Source organism: Polistes canadensis, unplaced genomic scaffold (assembly GCF_001313835.1).
Source record: "Polistes canadensis isolate GaletaPanama2010 unplaced genomic scaffold, ASM131383v1 scaffold_1, whole genome shotgun sequence".
Classification (NCBI taxonomy): domain Eukaryota; kingdom Metazoa; phylum Arthropoda; class Insecta; order Hymenoptera; family Vespidae; genus Polistes; species Polistes canadensis.
In genome coordinates this window covers 1,065,625-1,092,140 of record NW_014569548.1, presented here as the reverse complement: position 1 = coordinate 1,092,140, position 26,516 = coordinate 1,065,625, and the positions used below count along the sequence as shown (strand labels likewise).

The 26,516-nt window shown below is 37.5% G+C and overlaps 1 protein-coding gene across 4 annotated transcripts in view; it reads left to right on the top strand.

Annotated features, from left to right (window-relative positions):
- LOC106793645 (RNA-binding protein Musashi homolog Rbp6) overlaps positions 1–26,516 on the top strand; it is a 549,523-nt gene that overhangs the window by 128,219 nt on the left and 394,788 nt on the right. The gene's annotated exons all lie outside the window — the stretch shown is intronic.

Here is a 26,516-nt window from a genome sequence, read left to right as displayed (position 1 = left end):
AGATATGCATCAACGAGAAAAGGAATTAGCACGTGAAATAATATTCTCAAAATTCATTTTCACGAAAAGCCGATGTAAACCTTTAGATCGAGTATAATATAGTCAGGATCCGTCGAGTACCTACCTACTACGTTGATGCTGCTACTGCTACTGCTCTTGCATATGCGTACAAACGAGCTTATGCAACCTACCTACGAATTAAGGGGAGTACTAAAAATACGCGAGTAAAGAGAATGATATTACATGTAGCCACGGCCGGTTATGCAAGTGAAATCACAAAAATGACCATAGAGATTTTTCATTTCACCTTTCGTATTTACATCCCACTTTTTTTTTTATTCTCCCCCCCCCCTTGATTTCGTTTAAATAATATATTATAAAACCGAAATGACACACTATTTCTATTTTATTCGCACAACTTTTGTTCGTTCGAGAATCGACGTGTAAAATGTAGAATAAATCCAAAATGTTTCTTCGCTTTTTTTCCTCTATTGACATTGAAATATCACGAATGACACTTTTAAATGACTTTAATTTATCTTTCAAGTATCATTAATCCAACTTTAAATGATACTTTAGCATCTTTCGCGTACGAAAAGACTTTTAGACTTCTTGAATTGCTAAGAATTTGCGTACTTTAAATTCGAATTAATGATGATACGTTGAAATATAAAATAGTTTAAAATACGAAGCAGCAGCAGCAGTTTTTAATATTCCCATTTGAGAAATAAACCCGATAAAAATTTTCCGAAGCAATTGGAAGTGAGCCATAAGAAAACCGTAATAAAGTGTTTGAGTTTGACAAGCAATACCGGGTTCGACCATTCTTTCACTTTCCTCCATCTCTTTCCGTTGCCTTGGTAGTAAGTCGTGCGAAGGAAAAGATATGGGGTGGGGAAGGGGGCGGGGGGAAGGAGGGGTTTGACCACAGGTATTTCAGAGATAAAATTCTGCCACTTACCCGTTCAGGAATTTAGTGCAATGGAATTTCTAACGATAATTACGCGCCGTGTGCCAAGTCGTGCTTACTCACGAAACGCTAAGACAAATTAGGGTAGATATCCGTTTCTCTCTCTCTCTCTCTCTCTCTTTCTCTTTCTTCCCCGTTTCCATTCGAAACAACTATTTCTTAATGAATTCTCAACGTTTCGAGTAGGAAAGGATGTTTAGTAAGGTACGAGTCAAAGTTCGAATATTTGAAAGAAACAAAGAAAGAGATTCTTTCGTAGTTGTTTTTTTACGAAAAAAATGATAGTTTCTATTTCCTATTTTCGATAACAACAATGTCGTTGATTCGTTTCATTTGATTTTTATGCTAAATGAAAAGAAACTTTGTGGTTTGACGGCATCCTTACGATCTCATCGTAATAATGATCTTCTTCTCATCGTCGTAACAACGATACTGTCGCAATTTGCGATAGTCGAATATAAATTAAAATCAAACAAGTTGCCGGTAAAACGACGCCCCGAGTAATTTAAGACGAAAATTTCGCGAGACTTAAAATTACATTCTCGTTTGTCCTACATTTTTTATTCTTTTCATTTTAATTTTAATTTTTCAAGTCTATACAATATGCGTAAACGAAAATTTTACCTCTTTTACCCTTTAACGTTTCGATCGATGTTGAAAATTATTCTATTTTTGCGAGTAAGAGTGCGTATTACATGGATACTCATTTATTATATTTTTCTTTTGCCCTACGTTTTGCACGAATTAAACTTATTTAATTTACGCGCACAAGCATTACATCCGGAGAAAACACTTTTGAGTATATATTTTATTATACCGAGTATCGCGTGACATTACAAAAATATGCGTGTTCATTACGAATGTTAGAATGTGAAAGCGTTTCTTTGTTGTTTTCTCATTTTATATATTATATTGTTATATTTACTCATCATCATCGTGTAGATAATATCTAGTTCAGAAAATCTTTATTTGAAAGGAAAATATTTTCGGTATATGAATGTCGGATATATGCTGAACTAGCACCACCGATGTGTTCCAGGTAAGAGTAATTTCACGCGTTTGCAAATCATTATAGCTTTCCCTCTGTCTTCCTCTAGTTCTCTCTTACTTTCTAAGCCTCACTCTCTCCCACTCTCTAACTTCCTTTCCCGGCTTTGTCTAATTTTCGAAGCTCGTACTGACAAACTCAACGGAACGCTTCTAATCAACGGCAAGACCCGTCAAGTTCTTCCGCATTGAGTTACATTTGGTTGAAGAGAGATAACACGAGATAGGAGAAGAAGAGTTTACCCTCGCTCAGATGATTGCATACACCTTGAAATGCTATATTCCTCACCGATGTTCTCTCTCTCTCTCTCTCTCGTTCTCTCTCTCTCTCTCTCTCTCTCTCTCTCTCTCTCTTTCTCACTCTCATTCTATCATATTTGCAGGTTGCTCCTTGAGCTAGCAAGTACCCAGAACTTTGATCCCTGATTCTCGTTTTATCCAGAGAAACCTTGACTAAGCTTATCCACGAATCTCATTCGTAATTTTCTCTCTTTATTCATCTCTTATTTCGTCAAGTTTTCTCTATTTCTTCGTTTACGCGTTCCTCTGAATATTATTCTTGTAAATTTCTTAAACACGTTCGTTGTAACACAGTCCAATTAAGGAAATAGGAACATTATAATATAAAGGTTAAAAATAATCCAGCACGGTTTATTATTAAATAGGATGTATGTCGTTGTTTTCTTTGGAATTGTTCCTAAAAAAAAATATAGGTAGGTTGTTTGGTGTAAAAAACATTGGCACGTTTGTTTCAAGTATTATACTCATGTATCATCTATTAAAGTGGAAAATGGTTTCACCTTCACCGATGGTGATGTTGTCCAAACGTCGTTTTACACTTGACACTCGAAAATCCTTGGCGCGTTTCAAGAGTAACCACTCGTTACAACTAGTAGTTACGGACAATAACGTCCGGACGTGCAGTTCGATGCGGTAAGAAGAACTTTCAGGGAGTTTACGGTTGCCGGATCACTTAATTGTCGTCGGTAATCGGTGCTATTTCCTTCTCACCCAGACCATCTTTTACGGTCGAGAAGAAACGAAAAGACCTGCCATTTAATAAAAAATACTTTGAATACATTTCATTGATATTAAGTTCATTATATTACATATGCATATATATATTTCTTTTGCAAGTATTTAAACCAAGTATCGTTGAAAAAGTAGATATAGAAAAGTAGAAGCCATTAAAGAACTATCAAATGCATAATAATCAGCCCATACGAGTTAACATAAAGTAAACTCTTGGTATCGTTATAACACTTTTCTCGTATTTCTTCCTTCGGATTAATGCGCAGCTAAAAAAAAAATTTTATTAACCTTTTACTGCTTACTTTATAGCTGATTTACGGGCACGAATATTTTAGCGTTGTATTGCATAGTAAATAAAATATTCGTTCGATAAATACGACAATAGAAATGATTAATACGTTGAAATAAACGACTATGTATAGAATCGATGCTTTATTATCGGTGACAATTTGTTTTTCGGTATTATTTTGGAAAAAATTATTTCATTGCCGAATAGAAAAAAAAAACAAAATTTGTATCAGACAAATATTGTATCTTTATTTTATCCCGTATACTTTTATGCAATTTTAAAGCTATTATACCGTATAAAAACATAATTACCTTAGTATACTTTTGAGGACACTTTTAGTACTGTGTCGTTTAATGTCGATTACTTTAGTGTTGCAATGATATGTTACGTTAGTTAGAAAATTGTGCTCTTTGTAACTAACTTTGAGTAATAGTAGTAACTCAGCGATCGTCTTAAGAAGTAATGGCTTTCCTCAGATTATTTCGAAGAAAGGGAAGGAAGGGAACGGAAGGAAGGGAAGGAGAGAAGTTCCCTGAAGGAAGGTAAGATATCACTGGATGAAGAGTAGCATACTTCAGCGAAAGCCATTATTCTTCCGAGAAGCGCAGTAACCGATGCTTGTGAAACCCAAGACGTCGTTACTTTACTGCGGAATGAAATAAATGCGTGACACACTGTCGTGGCTCTCGGTGACTTAAAGTATGCTTAAATTGAAGAACTTTGATCAAATGATAGAAACACTTTCTTTAAACACTCTCGACATTCTTTTAACTCATTTATCAGTGTATCGTGCATAAGAAGAAAAAGAAAAAGAACAAGAAAAAAAAAACAATTCAACGATACATTATACTATACTTATACGCGTATACCTTGTATTACTGAGAATAAGTAATACTTTGCGTATATAATGATCATAGATAAATTAAAATTTATTCCTACACACTTTTTCTACATTTTTCTTTCGTTTCCGAATCATGAAACTCAACGTTTTATTAGTAAAAACTAGTTTCCATATATTTTCTTTTTCTTTTTTTTTTTCCTTTTCCACGAAATCGGTTGTATTTTTTTATTATTTCGTTTCAATTTGGACAGGAAACGTTGAACAAATACTAGAAAGTTAATAGTCATCGTGTATCTCGCATCGTCTATAAGTCGCAAGTAAAATACCGTAGAACAAACTCTGGACAACGTTCGTTTACATTAGAGTAGAAAGGTGTTTCATCAGCGCAAGGTCTTTTACACATGCACGTAGGCGTGTTTATGCTCTCCCAGGACGTGAAACAGGTGCGGTGATTAATGGACGTAAACTAGTTCCTTGTGTCCCCAGGATCGTTATCGTTCAATGGGTTACCTGTCTATCCGAACGATCGAGTATCACCGATATCGGTATATTAGCCTTAATATTATTGGGAAAGATCGAGATGAAAAAAAAAGTATCCCTTGGCAAAAGGAAGTTAATTGGTTCGACTGCAACTGCTCATTTCATGTCGATAATCTCGATAAGGTCTCGATGGGCGTGTAAATGATGTAAGTGATATAATTTACGAATGTTAAGTTTAATCGTAACAATAAGAATGTTTTCAATTAGAGGTCTGTGTATGTGTGGGGTCTAAGCTTTGAGTCGAATAGTATTGAAAACTTGGAGATTCAAAACTTTATCGTCACGAACATTATTCGATTATTCATTAGAATATTTTTCTTCTTTATTAATTTGTAAAAATTATTAAGTATTGATCTATTTAAGTAAATTAAAATGTGATAATATTAATTAACATATTACATTGTGTATTATTTGTATTTACCGAAATCGTAGTATAATAGAGTAGGTAATATCACCTGAAGCAACCTTGACGCAAATCTGATATAATCCTGTACGTATACTACGTCGGATATTCTAGATAAGACGATATAATATGCATTTACACGGTAGATGCGTTATAAGGAAGCCATAATTCTATCCATTTGCGAAAAAGAACAAAATGAATAACTCGTCGTCGGCCGGCAATCCTGTAATGTGGATTATAAATGATTCACATCTTTTTGAGAGAAGATATCTTATTTTCTTTTCTTCTTATTTTATTCCGCAAAGTTGAAAGTTCAGTTGTATCAATTTCACGAAGCATTTTCGGACTTTTCCTCGCTTCCTCTTGTAACGGATTACGAAGGAAAGAATCCCCTTTATGAATTATTTACGTATTGTTGTCGTTATCGATGCCGAAGAAACGATAGTATTACCCCGAAACTCCGGATCTATCGTTTCGAATCGAATGCAATATTCCCTTGAATTATTCGACTTTATTCTCTACAATTTCGTAAATGCACCTACCGAACGTTTTGTAGAAAGGTTTTCTTACACAGAGGGAGTGAACTTTGTTCAAGAAAAAGCATTCGGGATGGATAATATTGCGTTTTTATTTTCCTTAGAATAGTAGTGGGTGTCATATTTTTATCGCAATAAAGTCATATTGATTAATTACGTCGAGCACGAGTTTGGTATTGTTTGGTGCATTATTCATTTGCAATCGTCTACCTCTGATGCAATCTAAATTCACTGACAATGAATAGGATATTTCTAAGATAGTCGTACGCGATTTCTATATTTACGAATGTTGCATTTATGTTTTGCAATCAATCGAAGATTAATAATAATTAATCTTCTCATTATCTTACATACATACATGAACTGACGTATGATATATATATGAAATATAGTCTCAGACTGAGTCTAGATTGAAACAGTTTTGTTGAGTGTTCAAATATAACGGATCAAGAGATAATGAAGTCTAGATGTATAGTGTTTTGAATATTACAAAAATGTATGTCTGCTTAAATAAAAAAAAAGACGCTGAACTTTAGAGATTAAGTTGCTGAAGAAGTCCCAATAAAGGAACGAAACGTCCAATTAATCAAAACGAAGTTCTAGTTCTTTTTAATGTCCAACTTCCCTAAGATACCTATTTATTAATAATTTTATTTTTGGGGAGACGAGAGAAACAACTAATTGAATAACAAATAATTTCTTGAAAAAAAAGGAATAAAAAGAAAATACATTAAACACCTTTAAAGATCTTATTACAATTTGTTATATCAAATCATAATACCAATTATGACATAGATATAGTACTTAATCGCGTTATATCGATTACTTCTACTGTCACCGCAGTTCCTCGGTGCTTTACGAGAGTAGGAATCGTCGATGATGATATGTGTTTAGCTATTCACGTGTTCCACGTGTAGTAGGTATCGAAATCAGAAACTGAAACAGAAGCTCGCATAATGCGAAGGAACATATAGCATTGAGAGAAAGAGAGAGAGAGAGAGAGTTAGCTTTGTATGTGTTCTCCTCGTGCCATTGTAGAGGTTACGGGTTGGAAGCTCGTGCCGATAACTCGATGCATCAGAAGGAGAGAGAGTGAGAGAGAGAGAGAGAGAATAAGGAGGAGGATCGGGTAACAACAATACCGGTAAATGAAGCAACGGTAACTCCGTGGCAAGGCTTGGGTAGTATCTTCAACGATGTCTGCCGACAGAGATAGTGTCCTCCTCGTACGTGTGCGGTGAACGAACGTACCTTTGGCTGTTTCATCCATCCCCCCCTTTCCCCTCCCCCGTTCACCTCGTTTACCACCTTCTATATTTCCCCTCTCACTCAGGCTCATCCAGGCAACGTATGTTTTAGAATGGTGCTGCTGCAGGAAGGTCTTGCGGTTCTGGGAATGCGCATACTAAACCTTGGCTGCGTTGCAACCTATGAGAGGACGGGGAAGTTTGTGGTAGTAGTGGATAAAGAGAAGGCGGGTTCCCTACACGTAACGCACAGCTTGGATAAACGTTAAAGAGAGAGAGAGAGAGAGGATGCAAGCCTATCGTAGGTCCATAATTATGCGAAACTGCAATCGACGATGCAGATTATTAGGCGACGGAAATCGTAACGGCCTGCTGTTCTAATCTTCCTATATCTTATACGTTTTACTATACCACTATTGGTATCAGTTTTTTTTTTTTGTTTTCTCTCTTTTTCCTTTTTACCGCAAAAATCGAAAATTCTCTCTCTCGAGATAGAAAAGGATTTTTCCGTAGCATCCGAAAACACTCAACATCGGATATTTTACCGTTTAAACTGTTCATAACATCTGTTAGATTGAAATCGATTCGTTCCGTCGATGGCCACGATGTTGGTGAGAGCCTCATAATCTTAACTAGTGTTCTTTCTTCTTTCTTTCTTTCTTTCTTTCTTGTCTTTTTAGAACGCGTTTAGCACCGAGAGTATTACCTTTAGTAAATATCCGCTGGTACGTAATGTTTAAGAACTTTACGTACACGATCGTGTGGTATCGATTGGAAACAAAAAAGGGAAACATAAAAACGTGGTCTTTTAATTAAATTGATAATATCGAAAGAAAAAATATTACCTGAGCTTTTGGATTCGTTACATGGTTAAGATATAATATATACAGAATTTATTTAATAATACGTCACGTGTGTGTGTATGGGTGTGTGTATATTTAATTTTAAATATATGTAAAATAAGGTACGAAACTTATAAGAAAATTTATACATTTCTTATGTATGCTAATGCTGTTCCGTTATGCAAATTTCTTCTTAAATGACGAAAATTTCAAATTAATAAGTATGACCAATTATTATGTAATAGTTAATCACTGTTATGTTTTACCCCATGAACAAAGAGAAATCTAAAGAGCAGGAAGTAAAGGTTAATGTCTGAAGTTTGGGGTAACACTGTATTACCATAAGCGTTTGGCTGCGAATATATGCATAGTGGATACGCTTTAGTTACTAAATAATTAATCATCGGCTTACGTTCTAACAAGTATACTGATCGTGATCGAACGATCGTAATCCCTTGTCTATCTCGAAATATACAGTTTCTTTTTTTCTTATTCGTCTTTAGAGAAACGCTACTTTACTTCGAACTTTACCTTCCAAGTTAAATTCTTCATAAATCGAGAACTCTAACTATTATCGAATATTCTATCCGTCTTATTATTTAATAATGTCGTTAGAAAATACGTTGTACATTTAGTACGACCTACATAGATCTTGACTAGTTTCGTAGAAGTTTACCTGAGCTATAACTTGAACTATGACTGAATCTATTGGTGGTGGTGGTGATGGTTGTGGTGGTATTCGTGAGTTGTAGCTTTGCGTTATTTCGTTTCTTTCCAATTGTTTTCTTATTTCCTTTTCTTTAAATATATCTCATCGTAAATTAAATATACGTACGTATAACATTTATGTATAACGTGAATAATCTATTAGAAATTGATTAGACGTAAAATAGTATTTATCCTTGTTGAATCTACAAAATGTTAATATAATTCTATTCCTAAATAGTATTTTTACATTTGAGTTGGTTACATTGAGCAATAAACCTTATAAAGTGCATTATTGCGATCGAATTTGTGTAATAACTTTCGACACATGAACGCTTAAATATATATATACATATAAAAGCATATCTATACATACGAGAATAGGTATAGGGTAAGGTATATACATATGCATCGGGGTCGTAACGAAAGTTTTAAACTGTAGTTTCGACTTTGTGACGTCGACGCCAGCTGTGTGGGCATAAATAGTAGCATGAAGCAGGTCTCTGGGTGATATAGCGAGGTCGTGCAGCATTTATATTGTCGATCGACGTAAGTGTATAAAAGTTGCAGCAACGATGTTTCCTGGTATCCATGCATCGCGTAAATGTTGCTTGGATCAAAGGTGGTGATGGTGGTGTTAGGTACACTTGGATTGTGAGATAGTCTTATACCTAGATACGAAATTTTAATTAAGGTGTATCGATCGTCAACTGAAAGTATCTTTATTAATGAAAAAAAACAAAATAACAGAAAAAAATCATGTCTTTTATTTAATATTAAAAATTAAATGTTCCGTAAGAGAGAGAGAGGTTCCTAAAAAGAATTTATTTCAACGCATTTATTCGCATGGTTAATAAATTGCTGGATATAGTGCCACGCTTAAAAAAAAAAAAGAAAAATCAAAAAGTAATTTTTGTTCCCATCGAAGTATCACCGTGTATATGAAATGAAACGGAACAGTTAATAGAGAATAGTCTATGTGGTTTTGCCCTTTGGTCAGGATGTTTCCCGTTGATCAAAGATCGAATGCTGGCATTCCTCCTCTCGCGTGGTGGTCTATACGTTTCTTATTTTATTGGTGGTTTGGTTGTATATGGGGTGGAGAGGAGGGGGGGGGGAAAGGATAGACGAGAGTAACGGAGAAAAATATGTCATTGGCTATCGCGAACTTTGCCAACACAAGCAGAAATAAAATATTTCAAACACGTGCACGCGGTTTCCCTGCACCCTCTCCCTCCCCCTCCCAGTCCCACTCCCGGTTCTCTATAAAGACCCATATATATTACCCACACCGCTCTTTATCCTTTTTTTACCGGCTTTCTTTGCCGTGATTCCGCAGTTGCTAATCCGTCGATAGAGAGAGATAGAGAGAGAAGGACAGAGAGAGAGAGAAAATTCCAGAGGTAGCAGGCAAGAGAAAGAGTAGTCTTCTTTCTGTATGCGCGTGTAAAAGGGGGAGGTGGAGGTGGAGGTGGAGGAGGCTGTTTGCGGTGGCCAACGTTGGCCAACGGTAGACGCATTACATTTGGCAGCGATTTCACTCAGTGAAATTAAGCTTATTTTCGCCGGGTCCGCGGCGATCTTCTTGCCAACGTGTATTTTTCTAACTTTACCCCCCCGTTCTTTTTCTCTTTTCTTTTCATTTTTTTTCTTTTTTTTTTTTTAATATTTGCTTTCCCTTCTTTTCGAACACGTTCCGATGTAAAATTAATAATATTAGTTGTCGAAGACGTATAACTGTTACAATTTTTGGAAAAGAAAAAAATAAAATCGCAATAAAATAAAGCCGATAGGAATATCAAGGGTTAACCGATAGTACGACGTGTGTTATTTTTAAATTAATATAATATATTTCACGTTTGCACGTAATATAAAATAATGAATAAAAACAAATCGGGCTATACGTGAAAGAATGCAATAAACGCGCGAAATTTTTGGTTCATCCTAATAGTTTTATTCTTGGGGTGGGGTGGTGGAGGAAGTTAGGGGTTTGCTTTACAACAAAGAATAAATAAAACAAACAAAAGTACTCAAAGAAAATGGCGAATGGTTCATTGATTATGAAACAATTGCGTGGAAGGAGATGACGGGACGATGGTGGTATCTAATAGTGAAGCAGAGTTCGTTCCACTCTCTCCTATCCCTTTGAAGTTTCTGTTAGGGAGTTTCGGCGTTAATTGATGCGAGTCCGCAGTTCGAAAGATCAGTCTGGGTACTTCTATCTGGACGAGCCTCTTCTTCTTCTTCTTCTTCTTCTTCTTCTTCTTCTTCTTCTTCTTTTTCTTTCCCTTTCAGTTTTGCGAGTGAGCATCGAAGACCCTCATCGTTCTCCAATGGCTTTAACGAGGCAAGATTACTTCATTCGTTCCAGATCTTTTCTTCGTCCTTCTCGTCGAATCCCCTGCCCCCTACCCCCCGAAGCAAGCAGAAGAGAAGCTTTCCTCTCCGCCCCTTTCTTACCTCCTTTTCTCTCTTCTTCTTCTTCCGCATTCGATTCGAGTTTTCGAATTTCCCTAACTAACTTCCAACCTAGTCTTTCATTCCTATCCATAGAATCCATTCGCATTCCCGATTCTAAACATATCTTTACTTCTTCCAAAGTGTTTCATCCTTTTTACAGAAATTTTTTGTTACAATTTTTATCAAAGAAAACGGGAAGAATAATTTTGTTCCCTCTTTATCATTCTATTTGACGATAACGAAATGTTAACGTGTAAACGTTAATTCGACGATTACGTGCTATGATAAGAAGATATCAGAGGGAGGGGAGAACGAAATATTCGAATATGATATATATATGCTATGGAATGTTTAAATATTTCATGAACGTTACTGCGAATAAGACACTGAATAGAATTTGATCCGAAAAAGAAAGAAAAAATATAACTCGACGAATCGACTTTTATTGGTTTATAGGAGTCTTTGATTGTGTATGCTTATAAAAACAAAAACAAAATAAATATGAAACGTGTCTCGTAATAATAAATAGAAATGTTTGTATCGTCTAGACGCGAGCGTGTAACGGATAAAGTTCTAACGTTTCGACGAAAGGATATATTCCCACGAGTTTTAAATCGAGTCGACTGTGGGACCCTCTCCGCCCCGCCCCGCCCCCCCCGTGTCGCGTACCGAAACGGATATTTGATACAGAAACGATACGTTTCAGTCGTAAAGAGCATTCTAGACGACGGGCACACACTGCGTGCCGAATGTCGCGGAGCTTGGTGTAAATTTCGCGGCAGGTAAAGAGAGAGAAAGAGAGAGAGAGAGAAATCGAGAAAGGGAAAGGGAAGGAACGAGGACGAAGGAGGGCCGAAACGCGTCCGTAAAGAAACACGAGCATGCAGCGTCAGACTTATTGTGAGGGGAACAATGGTAGGAAACGCGGCCTAGCCCCGCAATCGTATAAATTAGAGGGCCAGAACTCACTCTCTCTCTCTCTCTCTCTCTTTCTCTCTCACTCTCACTCTCCTATTCTCTCCGAGGACACTTTGGCCCTCTCGAACGACCCTTTCCTTCGCGCATATTAAATGCAGCACGCCTCGTGTCCCTGGTATACCCGTCGTTCGCCGAAGGTATTCCTAAATTCCGTCGTCGAGCGCCACTTATCTCTGATTTCGTAGTCCTCCATTGTACCGTGCCGACCAACCAACGCACCTCCTCCCCCGCACCTCTACCTACATATTCGTTCGCCAAGCACGTAGATAAAATTCACTTTTGGACACGTACCACCACCACCAGGCTAACGCTACCATTTACCCGCCACCTACACCCCACCCTTCCTATGGACCATATTTTCTTTTTCTCTTATCCTTAAGGCCTGCTGCCGTTCTCCGCCAACTTTTTTTTTCTTTCTCGAATAAATTTGCGGATATGTTCTTTAGCGCGTTAAATAATTACGAAGTTTTATATCTCGTGACAATATTTTTCCTTTCTTATTTATGGTACTCTTGTATGCACTTTGTCATCCTAAGTTAACAGCAGCAGCAGCAGCAGCAGTAGTAACTTGGATATATCTCCGATTGATGTTTGCTCAAAGCAAACCAGTATTCTCGAGTCCAAGATGGTACCCGTGTAAACACGAATACGCCATAGCTTTTAGCAACTTTTACCTCTCTAATCGTAATAACGCTCTTCCCAAAGGTGGTTCGATAAGTTTTTTAGCATAGTTCCTAACGCGGCCACGCCAACACACCAACCGTCGTTCCTACTACACGTCAGTGCATTTCGCAGCATTTTCGAATTCCCCCGTTTTCTGATTACACCAAGTCAGCCCGAAACTAAACTTGCCGTTGCATTTACCATGCATATTTCCTTAGGTCGTCTTTTACTTGCTAGGGCTGTTTGCGCCCTCGTTAACACATTTTCAACTGTCTTGTTACCTTTACCTTTTCCTCTCTATCTCTCTCTCTCTCTCTCTCTCTCTCTCTCTCTCTCTCTCTCTCTCTCTTTATACTTCTCTATATATATAACTCTCTTCTTCCTTTTATCTTCAAGAATGAGACATTGTTAATTAACTTGTTTTGTATGGGTTATAGTATAATACATTGTTTGCCAATATTCCGGTAGAAACAAAGCCTTGTTTTCTAACTTACTCTACTAGTTCGTGGCAAACACGCGAATCACGTATAAACGATTAATTCCATCTTTTATCCTTGTTTCATTGCCTTGATCATTGCGTTTAATGCGAGAGAAACTTCGATTTGTTAAAACTTTCGAAAACGATTCGCGTCCCTGTTTCATGACAAACTAATTAATCCCGCTCGAAATATTTTGCAGAATATGATTGCCATTAATAATACTACGGACAACAATCTGTTTGAAAATTGTTGAAACATTGTACGATTCCATTTCTAGCACACAACCTTTACTAAAACTTCGAATTTCTAATTTATTTTTCGTTATCTAACACGAAAGACCGAACGAGGAACAGTTAAATTCTTAACAGAAACCGAGAACCAGGCTTGATCTTCATTGTAACAGAATAACATAGTATATATTTTTGTAATTATTAATAATTGAAAGTTTGGAAAATTAAATTCTTATTGGGAAAGTACATACACGTGTGTGAGTGCATAGTACGAAAAGCGAAAATTATTTGATGATCGTACGAACATACACACATTGTGCGCGTTCTGTAAAGGATAGCATCGTTTTTCTTCGTTACTTATATATTCTTTGAAATCATTAATAAAACGAATAGTCCAAGTTTATGTGGTCTTATTTTTCGTTCCCATAAAACGGGCCATTCTTTTTTGTTAGCATCAGTGACGCGAATACTGTACTAAAAAAATTGTTATAAAAAGAAAGGCCATCATTATTTATAATATCCTCTTCAAAGAGGTTTCAACCTATAAACAGTAGGATACAAATTAATTAACTTCGCTTGCTTTTTATTTCCCTTTCTTTTTTTTTTCTTCATCTTCCATTCGATATTTTTCTTTAAGTCGTTGAGGTTAATTACTTCTTTAATGATCCGAATGATTAAAATCTTTTCAAATGTCATATCAATGTAATGCAATTATGCGATAGATGAATTTTTATCCGTAGAGATTTTTTCATAGAAATTCGAGGATACGTAATGCGAATCGAGTCGCGGAATTCGATATCGTATAGAAAACTTTTTTCCGATCTTTTCGTTGTAAACTGCTTCTCCCGTCTAAGCTGCCTCTCTCTTTTTCTCTCTTTCTCTCGAATACATATACATATATAGTGTGCGGAAAGAATTTATGGTCGGTTATCTCGATAAGGTAAAATCCAAGTTGGGTTATCGTAACTATTGCTACTACTATGAGAGAATTAAAAATCAAGCGATAAGGTTTCGAGAGTATTAAGACACCATTATCGTGAATTGGATTACCTATTAATGGAGAGACTCTTACGGACGATCAAGGGGGGTGGGACAGTTTTTGTTGCTTTTACGAAGCCAAAAACGACTCAGTTTTCCCGATCAATGTCTACCCTTTACGCGAGTAGACATTTCGATTGGAGATATTTTTGAAATTAAACTACCGATTTTTACGGAAAAATTCATTGTATCTTTTCTACTCTCTCTCTATTTCTCAAAAAGGTTCGGGAAAGCTATTTGCTTTTACGAGAACTATATATGTTATATAACGATAGGAAATAATTTATGAAGGATAAAGATGTTCGATATAATAATAAAAAAAAAAAAAGCTTGGAAAGAAAAGTTAACCAACCAAGGAAGTCTCGTATTCTGATATTACTATTTGAACTATCTTCGGAAATCACAATCGTCAAGCATTCGAAGAAAATCGATAGCCGCGATAGCTGTTAAAATAGATGAGGAAAAGCATTCTAGGAAAGGACGTGCATCAATTATCGTTTAGCGACTAACGTAACGATCCACCTAAACCATGAGCCATGGTTAGGTAGCTCGCGTTACAGTCAACACGTTAATGCCCACAAATTCATTGATTAATAGGTGTCGGTGATATCGATTGTCATAGCCACGCATAATATTCTCATTTCATCTGGCTTGTAACGGGGTCTCACTACTATACGCGTACGTTATAATACGTGCATGAATTCGTGAGAATATGATGTGCATATGTGTGCGCGCGTGTACGAATACACGTGTGTAGCGGTCAACCGTTTTAGCAGCATCGGCATCCATACATCATCCCGATTCTGCCCTTCAGCAAATTTCATTTTTATCTCGCTATATCGAGTTTGTCACACAGTGGCAGGTTCCTACCCACTGTGGAAAAATAAACAGCCCGTTAAAACGAGTAGATGACGATAATACCCTTATCGGTGTTCAACCGTGTGTTATTCACTTTGTTTAATAAGCTCAAGTTTTTGAGCTATTGTGTCAATCATATGGTTTATAATGATATCGTTAATAATTTTATACGCTTAACGTTAGCAACGTATGGTTTTATTATTATTATTATTTTTTTTGTCTTTTATTAGATCGCTATATTTATCATTGAAAATTTTTTTCTTATTTTCGTTCGAACGTTTAAAATTATTACTTCTTTTGCTCCACTTATCTTTATTGCATGAATTTATTTCTGGATTAATCGTTTCGTTAGATCAATAGTTAAGAAAAAGAGCCGTTCGAACAGTTTATATGTATTTATAGATGCAGTTATTTCTCGGCAGGTAGCTGGGAGTAAAGAAACATGACCAGTGGTCAGTTGCTATCCGTATTTACGAAACTACGACTGCGAACTTCAAAAGACGACTACCATGAGAGAGATAAAAAAGAGAAAGACAGGATCGTGAGACGAGAATTTCTTCGGTACTTAATCTCAACGTTCGTGTCCCATAGAATAAAATTCTCGATGCACATGTATATATATATATATATATATACATGTCTAGCAATGTTGTGGCCAAGAGGAGACAAGCTTCCTAATTTTATTTTTTTCGTCTTCCCCTTTAACGCCGAGAGAAAAATAAGATGAGGAGGGGTCCAGATGTACACGTGAGAAAAATACTTTTGTTTCAAAGCACGAGCCCTTGTAATCCTCAATGGGCATCTGCAATTCTGGAAATCATTTTCTCCGGGTAGAAGTACAGGAAAACGGAAAGAGAAAGAAAGAAAGAAAGGAAGATAGAAAGTAAAAGAAAGATAAAGATAAAGTCTCGTAGACAAACTCAACGAGGTTTAGAAATTCACTGCGACTTTTCTCTCACGGAGAGAAGAACCTCGCTTACATATTCCAAGATACTCGCCCCTGACTCCTTTCTTCTTTTCTACGAAATATCATGACAGTGGAATAGTAGTCCCATTCCTTTGGGGAACGGCCTTTTACGTAAGCGTGCGCTACCTTACCCTCAGTAATCCAACAGTTGCCCGAAAAAGCTGGCGAGAATGTCAAATTTTCAAGCGTTCGCTCCAAATCAGTGTCCACATAAACTGCACCGTTGGAGACGCGGATCTTCCTCGTGGGGCCTCTCCTCAACCCTCTTCCTTCCACTTACCCTCCGAAATACCGATGGAGAATTCGTTGCAAGGTTCACATTTGTAAAGTTCTTTTTTTTGTTCTTTTCTCTATCCTTTTCCGACCCTATCGTTCGTGCCAGGATCTTTCCCCCCGAATCTTTTTTCTTCCTTCTCTCTGTTATTCTCCCTTATTTTTTTTTCTTCTTTTTTTCGTTGTCATTTTCATCCCTTTTTCCCTTTTCAACTTTAGGATATTTATTCGACGATTATTCAATCACGAACGAAGCAAGACGTTCTCTTTTTGTTTAATCGAAGTCAAAAAGTGAAATACATTTTTTATTTGCTCTCGAAATCTTTTCATACTCTACTATTTTTCATCTTATCTTATCTTATCTCTATTTTCGTCCTCTCTCTCTCTCTCTCTCTATCATAGTCCTGTTATCCACTCGGTTAGATAGAAATCGGGCGAATGACTTTGCTGTTGTCAGTCAACGTCGACAATAAACGTTCTTCTCTTTGAAATGAAAACGGTTGATATGAGATTGCGCGAAGATCTAAACGCAAGACGATTACGGAAGGGCCTATGAGAGGCTGGTGAAGGAGGAGAAGGAGGGGTACACGTTGAAGCAAACTGGGGAACACGATATGACGTTTGTCAACTCCTAGAACGAGATCTTTGGTTCCGTCGTCGTCGTCGTTGTCGTCGTCTATTCCCTTTTAAAGAGAGAACTTCAACGCAAAGATCCTTGAATAATCCTTGACGTTTACGAATGTTTGCACGTAAGATGATCGATCGGATTTTTGGAATAATATGTGATATCCAGAAAAATGATCGATAACGCGGAACGGTTTTATCAAGAAATTTCAAAGATTTTATACCACGCCAATGTATTCTTCAAAATAAATGTTTTATCTCGGAACATATTTAATAAGCAATTATTTAGAACATCAATTTTATAGACATATATGAAAGAAAAGAAAGCGTTTTCGATTTTTTCGAATCATGTGTCGACATTTTACAAACAAACGTGTTCCTCTTATATACGTGCAAATATAAATAGAGGTGGGTGACTCAATGGTTTTCTTTGATAAAATAACTTTAAGTGCATCCATTTGTGATCATTTATTTCCATTTAAAAATCAACCTATTATTCGTAGATGTATGAATATACTTTTATATATTTTCCTCGCGAGTTATGTGTGCACAAATATATACGCATGTATCTTTTGTCACATCGTAACACGCAGTAATTCACGTATTCTGACGTGTAGAAAACGTTATCGTCGTATCTTCAATGCAACGACGATGAGAAAGTGGTGGCCTCGAACGATAGAAACGTGAATATTATTATTAAAGAATTTCGTCGTATAGATCCTTTTGCAAAATTCAAACTGCAGAATTTCAAATGCGGTAGGTGGTTCCTAGAAGGGACGTAAAAAGGGCTTGGTGAAATGTGTTACGAGGCAGCAGATTCAATCGATCGGAAACTACGACGATGGTTCTCTCTCACTCTCTCTCTCTCTCTCCTTCTCTGTAATCTTTCAAATTGTTCGCCGTGTTATTTTCTGCTTTCGCTTGTCTGCCGTTGGTACCGTTCTCGTTTTAAATCAACTCGCGCGTTTCTCGTCATTCATTTTAAACCATTTTCTTTTTCCAAAGTGAAATTTCTTTCGGGAAAAAGGGACCGATACGAAAAGTGAAAGGTTGCGAATTGATCTGCCGTTACGAGAAACAACAGGGGTGGAACGATACTCATTATTCGTTTGTCATTTTTTTTCGCGTTCACCGGTTAGTACAATTTATCTTTCCAACGATTCGTCATAAAAAAAAAAAAAAAGAAAAAGATCTTAACTATTAGCTAGCACGAGGCGTATATTTTAATCTCCCGTTGAAATTTTTATCGAGTACCGAATAGTAATCGGTCGAGTTTCTCTCTTTTTTTTTTTTTTTTTATTCTTTTCTAATGGTGAAAAGTCGTTGCGTCTGTTAGGTGGTGTTTTACGTACACGCGGTTCGATGCGATGTTATCGAGCGTAGCCGTGGCAAGATTTCGACGTACCCCGTCATGCATGCGTTAAAAGAGATAACACGTTCAGCACGCGAACTCATCCCAACCCCCTTTAATGCTCTGTGGGGATTGGACGAACGGATATCAAAAAGGTGATTTAGACCGCGCTAGTTTTTACGGCTTGATAAGTGCGTCGTTTAATGGCCCGTGGACTTGTCGAGAGTCTCGCTACGTGATTTGTCCTTTAGTCGTTTAAAATTGACACCTTGGTAATCTAGTTTAATCTCTCGGCCGATAATGAGCTAACTTTATCGTGCCGTTCGAGTACATTTCGTTCGATCACTTTGTTACGTTCGAATATCCCTTCACTTTTTCGATGACAAATAGCAAAAGTGTGTGTATAGAATAATGAAAATAAAGATAAAAGAAAGAAAAGAAATAACTGTGATAAAGAGAAGTTTTACTCGTAGAAACATTCTGCGCTTAGATTTTAAGATGAAGTATGGAAAAGTAGTAGATAAAAAGAAAGTAATAAAGAAAGAGAAATAGAAATAGAGATTGAGATAGAGAATTCATCGACCGTCTGAACCTTTTCAACGGGGTTCTCGTTCCTTTCCTCTCCTATATTCCCATTGTCTTGACTATTGGGCGGGAGGCCTGACTCTATTTACTACGGTAGTTTCGTAGTTCTGCAGTTTCCCAGATTTCAGTGGCTGGTACTAGTGCTGTTGGTGGTACTAGTGCTGTTGCTGGTGCTGGTGCTTGCTGGGTGCTAGTGTTCGGGAACGGGCGTTCATTTGTATCGGGGAGGGCCTGTCGGAAAACGACTTCGGCAACTCGAAACGCTGGACCGTGGCCAGGAATTTATCCACCCGAAGCAACCCTTCCCACATTGTCTCTCCCTCTCTTCTCCCGTTCCCCTTTCCCGTTCTATCTGCAGGTGGACTTGCTCCGGTTGCCGTGTAAACGCTATATTTATTGCCTCGTTTCCGATGTAAATGCCCGCGTACCATGGATTATTGGGAAGTGATCTCTTCCCTCTATCAAGGACTAATTCGACTCCTAGACGATGACATTCGCGATCGCAGCTCTTGTTAATGCGATCTCGGACGAATGAATGCGTCACGAAATCCTCCAAGTTTAAGCAAATGACCCAAAATGTGTGACCGCATGAGAGAGAGAGAAAGAGAACTCACCTTGGAATCGGTGATTGTAAACGTGTTGTTCTACGAAAGTAATTGCACTAACGTGTGCAGTCTCTAAGCCGAGCCACCGAAAATTTATCGTTAAACGCAAATGCAATTCTGATGCAATTTCGGTCATGACGATTTCTCCAGTTCCGGATTATCGAATTGCGTTATCTCTCCTCCTCCTCCTCTTCCTCCTAGCAAACGTTTCTATTTGTCATCGTCTTTATTCAGGATAACTCGGTAGAACTGAATAACCAGAACAAGAACTTGTCTTGTTACTCGATACATTAAACCGTAATATAGGCTCGTTGGTTAATAGTTCGACGTATTTACGATGCGATTTTGGTGGTTAAGGGGTTGTTGTAGCTACGGTTACATTAGCGATGGTTCTGGCCCTTATAACATATTCATTCGACATGTGTCTCTACTTCTCGTCTTTGGTTCACGACCATTTCAGATCGTAGTCCGAACCTTCCGCAACAGCAACGTGTGCAGAGCAATTTCTGTGAAACAAGTTGGTGGGTTTGGTGGGTACCATCGGACGAAGTGACGTTAACATACCACGGGATTGTCAGGAAAGATTCTTCCACCATTGGCAAGGTTTCTATACAACTACTACTATTACTACTACTACTACTACTGGGATACAGATAATCGAAACCCGAATGTCAGTGGTTAAGTCAAAGCTTCGAGTGCATCAAAAATTCATGTCTGACCTACATTGTTCGCTCATACGCCATTTCTTTCTCCTCTTTTTCTCTATCACTCCCTTCTATATCACACTAATTCCTTTGTTCCCTTTCATTCGATCAAGAACCCAATTGAATTTTCCGATTCGTTTACATTATTATTGTTTCATAACTATGAACAATCGAGAAAGCACGAAATTGTCAAGAGACATTCGGAAAAAAAAGGGCCATTGAAGACTTTGTTCGAGAGATACGTCATCGTTAAAATATATAGCGTAGAAATGTAATTGTAATTACCTTTATTTCGTGTAATTTTTTAAAAAGGAAAACGTGTGTGAGCGAGCTATCAAAAAATGACGATTCATTCTCTCTATATCTCATTTTCTCCTTTTATGTTTCTCGGTCGTGAAACAAAAGCAGATCAATTTGCGATTTCGGGCTTCGTGTTTCGCGCGCGGAAGAACTTGGTCGAATTCTCTAGACGATCAAGATGGTAAATAATGACCGGAAGTTCCCAGCGGCGGAAGATGCCTCGGTTGGTCTGCACTTTGTCAGAGACGAATGATGCACCCGGTGTATTCGCCGAGATCCGATCGGTTCTTGATTTACGATAGATCTTAACTTAACGATCCTTACTTTTGATCAAATATTTTATCTCTCTTTCTTTCTTTTTTTTTTTAATTTATTTTCTCTTCGATTTAATTTCAAACTAAATTAGTACTGCAATGATCATCGAATCTAATCAATAGAATTACTAATACAAATATCATACGTTTGGTTACGAATTTGGAAAAGTATGAAAATGAGGAGTGAAGGAAAAAAAGTGATAAAGATTATTTATTAATATAAATTTATAAAATGTATTCATTGAAAACAAAGATCAAAGCCGATTAAACGTATATTGCGAACAATGTTATCGTTGAATTTGTAATTAAAACTTTTATACCAAGGAAAATAATAGAAAAATCGGACAAAGAGAAATTTTTCGGTAAGTCATCCGTAGAAATTCGTAGGGAATAATCACGCTACTACGATTGGTTTTGAAAAGGGACAGGAAAGGTTGTAGTAGTAGTAGTAGTAGTAGTAGTAGTAGTCTTTAGTAATCATGCACCAAGGACTAGGCTCGTATGACGTTAGGGTGGTTTAACGATTTTGTAACGTATCTCGGCCGGGTGTGGTGTTTCTTCGTACAAAAAGGTTGCCGCCTCGAGGGAAATTTGTCCTACAAGAGAGCGTGCAACGAGGTGCTGCTGCTGCTGCTGCTGCATATGCACATGAAGAAGACGCAAACTCGATGTGCTCTCTCTCCAGTTTTCTCTATTGGCGCGTAGATGGCGGTAACATGCACTTTCTGCATTTAAAACCGTTTACTTTTCGCGAATGCATCGTCTCATTTTTGAAAATTTCTATTACTCGGAAATATCATTAAGATATTCCTATTTTTTCTTCCTTCCTTTTTTTTTTTTCCTATTCTATTGTATTTTTTTGGCTATATGCAGCACCAGTAATATGCAAGTTCTATCGACTCGATATAATATTGTATTTCCTCCATGAACGATCGAAGTTTTTCTTTTTCTTTATGATTCCATTATCAAGTTCTTCACTTTTGTTTCATTTACATTCTCTCTTCTAATTAATAACGTAACCATGCATAAAATGAAAGAAATGAAAAGCATTTGCGTGAAGAAAAAAATCAAGAAAATATATATAAAGAATATCGATCTCGCAAAGTAAATAAATTATTTTAATAATAATTCCGATATCTCTCTCTCTTCTCTTTCTCCGTTTTTTTTCTTCTTTCTTCATCTATTTCGTTTAGGAAGAAGTCCGTTGCATTAAAAAGGACACGATTACTAGACCGCAAGCGTTTTATTTTTTTCCCCCCCGTTTAAAATTTTAAACGAGACCATTTCCGATATTCTTTGCTCGGTTTCAAGCCACGCGATAATTGGATTTCGGTGTTTTGTATATTTTTGATGGCAGACACCGGTATAAGAGAGAACATCACGTGTACTCTGCGTTCCTCCTCCTCCTCCTCCTCCTCCCTTCCATTCCATTCTCCTATCTCTCCGAGCTCGTTAGAGCCCTCTCTCTCTCTCTCTCTCTCTCTTCGATCTCACACACAAGTATATGCATGTGGGGTACGTATAAGTGTCTCTGCGCTTTATCGCGCGAATCTAGTAATTAACATGGTACGATAATTAATTCGATTGAATTTCGTTTCATTCGTCATCATTTCACCGTTCGTCCCTCAGCCCACCCCCCCATCCTTCCGTGGGTGCAGATAATCGAATCGCTTCATTTCGTTGATAGAGAAACCAACCTATCACGTATTTATGTCACGTGATAGCAATTCTCCAACGATTTTCTCAAAAGAATTAATTTGATTTTCTTCCTCTTCTATTATCGTTCGTTCTGTACGCTTATTAACATTATTCGTGAAAATAATCTTTCTTTTCCTACAAATTTATTGGCTATAATTTATAAAACACGTACGATGATTATAATAATCATCGTAGGCTTTATTCGAAAACAATATCTTTCGGAATAAAGAATATAGAGATAATTTTTGGATTAATTTCTTATTGCTGGTATGATGACGAATAGGAGGAGGAGGAGGAAGAGGAAGTGGATGTAACTTTCATAAGGTACGATTATTAACGGATAATAAATCACATTGATGTATATTGGTTTTGTCCTATCTTTTCGGCTGGACGCGAGAGATAACTGGTTGATAACGATGGACAAATGTTTTTAATCGATATTATGCCCAATTATTTCCCTACTCTCTCTTCACTTCATATTTATATATATAATATATGTTTATATAATACATATATAGATATATATTTGTTATGATCTCACGATTTATACCGAACGAAATAACATAATTTATTAACAAATATTACTGCGATAGGCTAGATCGCTTTTGTCTCATATAATATTATCGCGGATGCACATAGTTATATATATGTACCCAGTTCTCTCGCATTATTTACATATTCGGTCTTCGTGTGAGAGAGTAAGCACGCCGTATCGGGCATTAGCGACATTTCCATATGGAATCGCAAACAGAATAGATAGCTCGATTTTGCGGCTATTACCAATTGCATGATTGATCGAGCTTAAGTTCTCGTTGATTTTCCGTCGGGTAGGTAGGTAGAGGTAGGTAGGTAGGTAGGTAGGTAGATAGGTAGATAGGTAGGTGATATCAACGTCGCTCCTGACCGTAACAAATAATGGTTTTGGTCGAGGTTGCGAAAGGGATTAGTAAAAAATGCAAGTGCAACGGTGGTATTGTAATCATTGGCTCATTTAAATATTTACACGTGAATTTTGCTTACGGAAACTAAACGAACTGAACCGAACCGAACTAGTACTCTACCTGTCCGTCTTTTTTCGATTTTTGCTCAAAATTTATTACCGTTGTGTTTGTTTGTTGTTACGTTCGTCTGTGTGTTAAAAAAAAGAACAACTAGAAATTTTCTATCGTAATTCGAGAAGACGCGGATTACTGTAATATTACTATTATTACCATCGTTGCATTATTTCGGATTGACATTTGCTTCTGATTTAATTAACGTCATGCCCGGTGGTTGCGTCATTCGTCATGGTTCGATATTATCGAGAAATATTATATCTAGTTTTATTCTTATTTTTAGTCGCTGTCTATAACATGACGTGAAAAATACTAAAACGATATTCGCATTTTTCTATCTATATTCATTAAGCGTCTGTGCATTATTCTTATCCGAGCTTCATTTACTCGACTTTTGCATTTCTGTTCGAACAGTTAAAAATTTGTACGAAATATCGCATCGGGTACAAGTTTCTCGCTTGAATTATATGTCCCATTAAGAATTCCTAAAAATATTTATGATACGCGAAGAGGTGATAAAACTTATAAAAAATTTTTACGAAATCCATTGCGTTGAACCTACCAACGTTAAAATCTTTACCACACCCGCCGCCCCTTCGAGATTTCCCATTTCTTCGTAACGAGTGACAGTTCAAGAAACAACGTTAAAGATAAACTTCTCGCAAAATCGAGAATTTTGAATTTGGTCAACGAGCAAAAAAGTATTATGTTACAAAGAAATACATTTTCGTGCAAAAGTATCGAACGAACTTTTCCCCTTATGCCCTTTTTTGTACTTCGATTCTCTTTCTCTCTTTTTTCTTTTTTTTTTTTTTTTGTTTGTTTTTCTCTCGCGAATGGTGATACGCGAAATAGGTACCTAGCACGAGGATTCGTTGTGACGTCGGGCGTGCAGTTAGAGACGAGAGGCTAGGTTGTTCTAAACGTCGACAGTAAATGGCTTTCGGAAGGGAAATGAAAAGCAAGCAACCTTTTGTTCGGTAGTTCGAAAGAGGTGGGTGCTGTCAAAGGGCGGATGTGCAAACGACTGGACTGCACCAGGTACCCGCGATCATTTCATTCAGGAAAAACCGCTAACATAATGCTTTTCCGTTGGAATTCAATTTTTTTTTTACCTTCCTTTCTTTCTTTCTCTTTTTCTCTCTTTCTCTCTCTATCCAAGCTCGTGAAATAAAAAGAAGTCGTCCCTTTATTTTAACGACGGATACGTCGTTCGGGTTACGTAGAAAAACTTGGTGTCGTTCTCGTCGACAAAAATGACATACTTTGGATTTTCTCTCTCTCTCTCTCTCTCTCTCTCTTTCTTTCTCCGCCCTTTTCACTTCCCTTCTACTTTGCTTTTTCTTCATCCACCGAAGCGTGACCGAGATAAAGTCGCTTGACCGTAAAACTCGGGACGTTATTCGTAGCAAGAAAAATCTGTCATTAAGAGAGAGAAAGAGAGAGAGAGTTGTGGTAAGAAATTTTGCGGTAGATCGATGCAATCGTTCCGAGTCTAATCTGAGAGTTTCAGAAATTGGCGACTACCTTTACACTCGACTGACGGATTATCTAGAAATTCCGGTACAGAGACGATCATATAGTTTCTTCTTCGAGGCATAGGTATATCGTTAGGATAGGATAGGATAGGATAGGATATTAAATCCAATCCGTATATACGTTTCATCATACGCGAATAGAAATCTCATAACTCACGCTATGCGAAGATCGGAAAAGGCGGCGACGGCTGCGGCAGCAGTGGATCCTACTACGATCATCGGAGTACCTAACCGCAATAGGAAAAGAAGATTAAACAAAGCTACGTGATTTCCTCGCGCTTTGAGTACTTCACTCGTTATCTAGTAAAGCTGATACCGAAGCAAAAAGAAGAACGAGAGAGTGTGAGAGAGAGAGAATAGGAGGAACCCAAGCGACGGTGGGTGATCGGTTGAGACTGGAAGAGTAAATCCTCGCTTCTGAGGCGACAACGTGTTCACGTGGAAAGTAAGGTAGAGGTGGTTTCCACGGAGGTGTAGGAGCCACCAAAGCGGTCGGTGGGTATAGGAGGACGGAGGGGGGTGGAGACTCGCGCAGTCACTCGCTTAACCTGCCGGCTTAGCGCAAGAGTTTCAGAGGATAGATTGCTTTAATTTAAGTGGAGTTAGGTTAGTGCACTGGTACACACTCTCTGCGGGTTAGATTATGGGTCGAGTCCAGAATCCACGCCAGGGCTTGGCTTAATTCGATCCTTTCCCTTTCCTCTTCAACCTCTATCCCCCCCACCCACCCTCCTATACTTTCATTCTCTTTCCCTCTTTCTCTTCCCTACACTTGGAGGATTAACCCTCAGATTAGTCCCTACACTTACGAACGACTACAGTTGAGTGGGATGGCAAAGTATGGGAGAAGGACTGCATGGATCATGCCGTATCCACTTGCCGCTAAAGCAAAATCGAACTTAGCTGACTGCAGTATCCGGGCATCCTCTCGACGAAAATCTCTTTCCCTCTCTACCTCCCACCCACCCTTCCTGCTGAAATCTCCACCGTTTTGACAGTACTATCTTTCTCTTTTTTGTATTTCATTTACTTGACTCTTTAAATGCGTAATCCTTATCGTTGCTCCTAGCAATCGTCGTTGTTTCGATTAGACTTTAATTGAATAGTTTTTATTGATTTTCAATTGTATCATATAAATTACGCTACTTATTTAACTACCTTCTTAATTTACTTCATTTTTTCTGTTCTGTTTTTTTGGGGGTGAGGAGGGAATCAGAAAATAAATGTAATCTATGCACTAAACACTTTTCAGAGGTAAGGATAATTCAGAGGTAAGATATCAAACGCGCGCGTTTGTTATTTTGCGGGATTTTCCGTTGTTTAAATGCTCGAAGATATCTGTAC